The following is an 8,396-nucleotide window of genomic DNA, read 5'->3' as shown; positions in this document are numbered from 1 at the left end:
ACCAGCAGGAAATTTAATCACTTAGGTCTCTAGGCATGTCCATTGGTTTGAACCTTCTGTATTTATGGGTCACCTGCTGAAAAAGGAAGTGGTAATACAGATCTGGAATAAGATGAGGGATAATGATAGACCTTTAAGTTGTGGTGTGAGGTATGTGGAGACTGAAAGTAGTGGTGAGAAAATCAGTGAAAAGGGATTAAAGAGATTCTTGTAAATTTTTATGATGTACTTTTTTTTTCTCTTTAGTCACACAATTCAAACATAAGTGACATTTCATGGGATGATAGATACCCCATGATATATTTGATCATACTTTTACTGACGGTCATTCATGTTGCTTCCTATTTTTTGCTATTCCTAACAATACTGCAATGAACGTCTGCGTACATTTCTGTTAGGCTTGTGTAGGTCTAGATACCTTGAAGTAGAATTGCTGAGTCAACAGATAGGTGCATTTAAAATTTTAGCAGATATTGAAAAATTGACCCCTCCCCCAAGACTATCCTTATTGTGAAACGTTTTAACAATGATTTTTAAGATATAATAAATCAGGTTTTTAATGGCTATTTCTTTGGCTCCATGAAAGAAATGTCCATTTTTAAAAGATAAATTAAAATACTGAAATACTGCCATTTATTCAGAGCCACCCAAACACAAGAAGGTAGAATTAGAACTGAAAGACCCTTGGGTTGACTATTGACTATTTAAACTACTCTAACAAATTATTTCTCTATAAACTTACTGCAGTAACTAAATGTTTAAGTAATCCATTGTGTGAAAATGAGGAACTTCCTATTTTGACATCTTCAATCCAGTAGCTTTATCTGGGGAGGGCTTTTTCTAGCAGAGATTGTGTGTCAATCTTTACAGAAGCTACAGCCAACGGTTTTGGAAACTAGTCAAGGATTGTGTGGGCTGGATTCTGGGCATTAGGAGATAGTTATTTGTAAAAAAGGAATGGATACAGAGGATCTGCCTTAAATGGAATAAAACTGACCACTGCTTCACCTCCTTGCTGGAGATGGTACTTTAGGTAAAGGGCATACCCCAAACGCATTTATAACTGCAACTGTATTAATAGGCTTTAAAGTGGAATTAAACTTAGTTCCTTAGAGGTACATAGAATCTCTAGTTACAGTCTTTACCATATTTTTGTTCACTGGGTTTCAACTACGGATCATCCTATAAAGTGTTCTGAACATAACCAGGTAAGTAAATTGAAAGTCCTAAAGCAAAAGAATTATCGGTTGAGGGTAAGAGAGTACTCAGTGTAATGCCCGCAAAGGTGTGAAGGGTAAGAACTTGCAGGCTACTCAGAGCAAGGACTCGGCAGCCTCTTCCCCACTCCCCAGCCTAAATTTCAGGGAAGCTCAGGTCTTGCTCTGCCATCTGGAGTCTGCCTGGCTGGGACTTGGGCATAGGGAGTGGGCTAGGCGCACTCAGGCTGAGAAGGACCAGACAGACTTTGTTTGTTTTTACAAGAGGAACAAGAGGTACCATTGCTTTGGGGACTGACAACAGAATAAAGTAAGGCACCAGTGTAGGGTCCTAGCGCATTAGAGGTAAAAGGCTCTAGGCTCTAAGGCAGTCCCGCCTATGCATTTTCACAGAGCAGTGGGCAAAGGCCCATCAAGACTCAGAGGCTCACTCAAAGACCAAAAGCAGCATCACAACGATCTAGCAGTGCCAGGCTCGCAGCAGGTGCAGAAAACTTTCGAGTTCCTTCCCCTTCTCTGTAAGGACAGTAACTAGGGGCTGGAAGGCTTCCTCCCTAGCCCTCACCTTCCTGCCTGGGTCCTCCTGCCTCGGCTACAATTGTGGATATTCGAGCAGGTCAGCACACGCCGCCATCACTGTGATTCCTCTCTGGCCTTCCTCCTTAGGTTTACTTGGACTCAGGACACTTGCTGACAAAACAAAACTAAAATACTGCCAATCATTTAGAAAGTGATAAGCTACCTGATTCTAACAGGCTGGGAAGCGCCAGAAGAATGTGTACTGCTTGTGTGTCCTTAGAATTGCAGCATGAACTTCCAGAAGTGGAAGGATAGCAATACAGTACAATCACTTTTGAAAAACTTGTTTACCATTATTGTGAATGAAATTTGCGTTCATTGAAAGAAAACAAATAAGCAGGGAAACAAAAATCTACAATTCTATTAGTCAGGAAAACTACTAACATTGTGTGCTCTTCTCGTTTTATATATATAATATGATATATATATACAGATATATATTTGATTAATATATAAATTATATGTGTATATAGATATATAATTTTTAATCTGAGGTGAGATTCACATAACAAAAAACCATTTTAAAATTAACAATTCAATGGCATTTAGTACATTGACAGTGTTGTGCAACCACCGCCTCTAGTTCCAAACATTTTCATCACCCCAAAAGGAAGTCCTATACCCATTAATTCTGCCCTTCCCCCTTAGCCCTTGGCAACAACCAATCTGCATCATCTCCATGGATTTACCTACTGTGGCTACTTCGCATAAATGGAATCATACAGTATGTGACCTTTTGCGTCTGGCTTCTTTCACTTAGCATAATGTTTTCAAGGTTCATTCACACTGTGGTATGTATCATACTTCATTCCTTTTCGTGGCTGAGTAATAGTCCAGTGCGTGTGTGTGTGTGTGTGTGTGTGTGTATATATATCTCACAATTCACTTATTCATTCATTGATGGACACTTGACTAGTGCTGCTATGAACGTGCATGTACAAGTATTTGACTCCCTATTTTCAGTTCTTTGGGGTACATATCTAGGAATGGAATTACTGGATCATATGGTAATTCTGTTTAACTTTTTGAGGGACCACAATGGCTAAGATGACCCTTCCACAGCAACTGAATCATTTTACATTCCCTCTAGCAATGTATAAGCATTCCAATTTTTCCACAACCTCACCAGCACTTCCTATTTCTCTTTTTAAAAAAAAAAAAAAAATAGCCATTGCAGTGGGTGGGTGTGAAGTAGTATCTCGCTGTGGTTTTGGTTTGCATTACCCTAATGACTAATGATACTGAGCCTCTTTTCATGTGCTCATTGGCCATTTGCATACCTTTTTGGAGAGCTAACTCAAGTCCTTTGCTGATTTTTAAGTTAGATTGTCTTTTGGTTGTTGTATATACATGTCCGCTTTACAAAAAAGGGCAATATATTTACAAACACTCTACTTGAAAACTACTTTTACTGCTAACAGTCTATCTTAAACAAAACTTTATGTCATCATATATTCTTATTCTGCTCTGCACTGAATCGTTTTTACTGCCTGCATGTTAGTCCACTGAATAAATGTAAAATACCATAAATTATCTTGTCGATCCCATCTTATTAGACATTTGTGTAGTTTCTGATTTTTTAATTAGTTTTATTGAAGCATAGTTGATTTACAATGTTGTGGTAATTTCTGCTGTACAGCAAAGTGATTCAGTTATACATATATATACATTCTTTTTCATATTCTTTTCCATTATGGTTTATCACAGGATATTGAAATATCATTCCCTGTGCTATACAGTAGGACCTTGTTGTTGTTTATGGATTTTTTTTTTTAATATTATGAACAAGGCTAAGATGACTAGACTTTCCTTATACCCATACTTCTGTGTCCATGATTATTTTGTTAGGTTATAAATATATTCCTCAAAGTGAAATGGCCAAAATTGAAGTCAGTTTTTTTTTTTTTTTTTGCTGTACGCAGGCCTCTCACTGTTGTGGCCTTTCCCGTTGCAGAGCACTGGCTCCGGACGCGCAGGCTCAGCGGCCATGGCTCACGGGCCCAGCCGCTCCGCGGCATGTGGGATCTTCCTGGACCGGGGCACGAACCCGTGTCCCCTGCATCGGCAGGCGGACTCTCAACCACTGCGCCACCAGGGAAGCCCTGAAGTCAGTTTTTGATTGAAGTGAAACGATGAATTTGGTGAGTGCTACCAAGCTGCCTTCAGCAAGTTTTCATCCAAATGTAGTAACTTTTTAAAAGGCTATTGAGACAATTTTACATATAAGGGATATGTAGGGTCATGATTTCTAAGATTTCATAAAGGTTTGAGCCTATAGCAGTGGGGGAAATCGTGAAAGGGATAAACCTTCAAAAGAGAGCAGATGAAATGCTTGAAAAAACTGGAGAGCCATTGGGTTGAAATGTCCATTCCCCTTTATGCTTGTTATTTTACTACTTTTCAGGTTGAAGATTAACAGAAAGAGCTTTTATATACAAGTAATTGCAGCACTGCAAAAAGAGAACGTGTAGATGAATTGGAATGGGTGAAAAAACTTTGAAACTTTTGCAAAAGAATTAGAGCTTTCTTGCTTTTCATTTCATTGTATTATTGTTCTTCATAATAATCTACATGATTTCCAAAACTTATTAGTCATTTGTATCAGAATTTTTTTCTTTAAATAAGGTTAACTGTGTTTTCGCATATGATTTAAGACCAAGATAGTCTACAGTTCTGGGGAGTACATGTCTTATCAAATGGTGGCCAACAGGTCAACATGAAATTGGATTAATTATAAAAAATTTACCTTCTAGTCAGTCCCATAGGGACCTATTTCATACACTGATGAGTACTGGATTTTACACTATATAGATCAAACCTGAAAAGCAGTGTAAATTTCTCATTTTTTTTAAGGACCTAAATTTTAGAGGTCAACATTGCAAAACTTTATGTCATGAATTTATATACACTGAGCTTTTACAGATCATTATAATGAACCATTAGAAATAATACTGATTTTATTTTTTTTAATTAGGTAAGAGATATGTTATTATAAATATAATACTTGAAGTTTTCTTTAAATGTTAAGGTCTTGAGGGTTTTTAAAGAATTATAGTTAAGAATCAAACTGACTTGAAAAAAACAACAACAGAGGTACAGTTTTATTGTTATTGTTTTTTGCTATGTCTTCATTTTTAGGCCAAATCTAACTTTTTCTCACCTTTAAGACCAAGGAGTCTTAGTAGGCTATTATTAATAGTAATGTTTAAAACCTCACTTAAAAAATCATAGAAACATTTCTATTTTGTTTTATTATAAATCTCTCTTTTTAAATGGGAAAATTATTAAGAAACTGCTAGTGCAAACAGAAGTTAACCTCAAAATATGTCTTTACTAGCTTTCATGCCTCCACCATCAAATAGGACAAAAGGATGACCAAAAAAATGAATAAATGCTGATGTCAGAATTTAATACATGCTTTACTTCTTTTTATTTAAATCTGTAGACCAAGAGTAAAGCATATGATAAATGAGTGGACTTACCCAGGAGCCTGGGATACTGTTTGGGAGTTTGATGATGTTCCAGTCATGCTTTGGCAAGTTAGTGGACAACACCTGGGCCAAGGATGGCAGCTAGCATGGATGGCAGGGTAACTGACCCAAAGCTTCAGCAGGAGCTCCCAGGTGACTGGGTATGGAGGACCTGTTCTAGGGAACTCTGTTTACAGCGGTTGACATTGCCTTATTGAGGGACCTACTGAGCACCCAATCAAAGCACCTCCTTTGAAATGGAACAGCCTCTCTGGAGCCACATTCCAGGGAAAGGAAATCTGGAAGCTTTTTTTTCTAGAGATAGGCAGCTGGCTGTGATTTCACTGCAATAGACTTACAAGGAGTAGCTATTACTAATTTTCAGAAACACAAAGGAATTCCTAAAACTGTTATTCTTCCTCCCAAGGGTTTGGGAATGTGGGTCTCCATAAAGTTTCTGGTCTCTTTAATTCCAGGGAGAAAGGCAGTTAGGTAGGTAATGGAAATTGTCAGTTGACAGTCATCTTCCTATCATCTACTCTAGATTCATTCTTTCCCAGGATCCAATTTTAGCTAAAAACATAAAATAAAACCCATCTGGTATCACTTCAGAGAGAGAAGAGGAGAGACTCTGAGAAAGATTTTTAAGGAATAAACTAGGAAAATGTATTCGTGATAAAGCTGATCAAAATTAGGTTTGAAATCTAAGTTTTCACCCAGTACAAAGAAGTCTTTCAATTTTTTTTTCTAATTAATTATTTATTTATTTTTGGCTGCGTTGGGTCTTCGTTGCTGCGTGCGGGCTTCCTCTAGTTGCGGCGAGCGGGGGCTACTCTTCGTTGTGGTGCGTGGACTTCTCGTGGTGGTGGCTTGTCTTGCTGTGGAGCACAGGCTCTAGGCACACGGGCTTCAGTAGTTGTGGCGCGCGGGCTTCAGTAGTTGTGGCGCGTGGGCTTCAGTAGTTGTGGCGCAGGGGCTCAGTAGTTGTGGCTCGCCGGCTTAGTTGCTCCGCGGCATGTGGGATCTTCCAAAACCAGGGATCAAAGCCCCGTCCCCTACATTGGCAGGTGGATTCTTAACCACTGCGCCACCAGGGAAGTCCCCAGCAGATTTTCTTGAGTATAAAATATTTAGGTTTAGAGAACATTTGCTTTTAGAGTTGACTCCTTCAGTTCCATTAATACATAAAGCTTCATTAATGTCATTAAATCTCCCTTTATGGGCTGAATTCTTATTAAATACAACAGACTACGTTGGATCTGTCGCAAAGTCAAATTTGTTGAATGAATTGAACTGCGTCTTTCTCCAATTTATTTTAACCAAGTTTTAGGGGGAAATCTTCCTCTGAATGATTGTGCTTAAGATTATATTATTGTCGCTTTCTATACCCTATAACTTAACCTTTAAATGACATAAGATTACATTAAACAGTGACAAGTGGTATACATCACATAAAGAAACTAAAGACCACTAATATTTAGCCGATCCGACACTGTGGGTTGGAAAATATATAAAGCCAGGGAGAATGAATTTCCTTACCCCCCAGATAAATCCGGTTTCTCTCCACAGGTTGATGACAACGCCGCCTAAGAACGGAAAGCTGAGAAATCCAGCTCCTTCACTGATTAGGAGGCAGCTTCTCCTTCAGGGTCCGTTCATTCACTTGCAAAGGAGCCAGGCACCCTGCTTGGCACTGGAGACCCAGTGATCAACAGAACAGACCCAGGGCTGCCTGGACGAGTGTCTAGGAGCCCACATGTTCCTGGAGGAGGCAAACATGAACAAGTAAACAAACACAGAAGAAAGAGCATTGCGGGGCTTCCCTGGTGGCACAGTGGTTAAGAATCCACTTGCCAGTGCAGGGGACATGGGTTCGAGCCCTGGTCCGGGAAAATCCCACATGCCGTGGAGCAGCTAAGCCCGTGCGCCATAACTGCTGAACCTGGGCTCTAGAGCCCATGAGCCACAACTACTGATTTCGTGCTCCGCAACAAGAGAAGCCACCGCAACGAGAAGCCCGCGCACCGCAACGAAGGCCCAACGCAGCCAAAAATAAAATAAATGAATTTATTTTTTAAAAAATGCTGCTCAGGGTAATGTGGTAAAGGCTGAGTGATGGAGGTGGGCGACACGGGGGGCCGTCTGGAAAGATCTCTTTCCAGGAGATGTAGCAAAAAAGTTCGCTCATTTTCCAGCTCGGTTAGTTGCCTGCCTGGTCGCCCTCTTTCCGGGGCCCTGAAGCTCAGCACCCCCCAACCCCGGGCAGCCCCAACTCCTCGGGACCCTGCAGGCCGCTCTTTCCCAACTTCCCGGCCTCTCCCCGATCCGGGAAGGCCCTGCCGGGCCTCGCGTTTTCCCAGTTGCTCCAGGGAGAGGCCTGGTCTCGGCTCTCAGGATGTGGACGATGCAAATAGCACGGCCAGCTGCGGCCGGGAGCCGCCGGGAAGCGCGCCAGCCGCCGCCTCGCGGGCCCGGCCTCCCCGCGCCCGCAGCCGCCGAGCAGAACCCGCGCCCACTGAGGCCCCGTGGCCGGCGCGGAGGGTGCCCTCTACCGCCTCGCTGGTGCGCCCGGGGTGAGGGACGAACAACGATCGCGTTCCCGTGCAACGTTTGTTACTTCTCTCCACGGCGGCGGCCGGGAGCGGCCCGCACCACTGATCCCCTCCTCCGCGCGAGGTGAGAGGGGACGGGCCCCGATGAGCAGGGCCGATTCCCGGGGGCCGGGAAGCCAGTCCAGGCCCTCCGGGAACTCAGTGCCTGGCCTTCCCCTCGGGTTTGTTCAGTCTTTTGACATCATCGCCTTAAAATATTTTTCTCCTGAGTTTCCTGCTAGTTACAAGACTCACATTCTCCTCTGGCCACACTCCTGAACTTGCAAACATAGGTCTTATTTAGAAAGCACCATGGCAAGTTCGTCTTTATCCTTCCCCCCCACCACGCCCCCGCCGTGGCTTTCGGGGATCTTAGCTCCCGTACCAGGCACTGAACCCCGGGCCCACAGGCAGTGAAAGCGCAGAGTCCTAACCACTGGACCGCCAGGGAAGTCCTGCAAGTTCGTCTTGAAAGAAGGAAGCCTAAAAGGAAGTTAAAACGGACCCCTTGCTTTGCCCACACTCAGAAAGGGGAAGAG

General features: G+C 42.3%; 1 long non-coding RNA gene across 2 annotated transcripts in view; it reads right to left on the bottom strand.

The window, feature by feature from the left end:
• Positions 1 to 3,364: 3,364 nt before the first annotated feature.
• Positions 3,365 to 8,396, bottom strand: part of LOC109550244 (uncharacterized) — a 23,321-nt gene continuing 18,289 nt past the window's right edge. For both annotated transcript variants that reach the window (XR_012327561.1, XR_012327562.1), the window contains one exon: positions 3,365 to 7,028. This is a non-coding gene — a long non-coding RNA (uncharacterized lncRNA). The remainder of the gene's footprint in view (positions 7,029 to 8,396) is intronic.

The sequence above is a fragment of the Tursiops truncatus genome, chromosome 18 (genome assembly GCF_011762595.2).
Source record: "Tursiops truncatus isolate mTurTru1 chromosome 18, mTurTru1.mat.Y, whole genome shotgun sequence".
NCBI classification, from domain to species: domain Eukaryota; kingdom Metazoa; phylum Chordata; class Mammalia; order Artiodactyla; family Delphinidae; genus Tursiops; species Tursiops truncatus.
The sequence above is the reverse complement of the archived record's forward strand: the minus strand, read 5'-3'. Positions and strand labels throughout refer to the sequence as shown.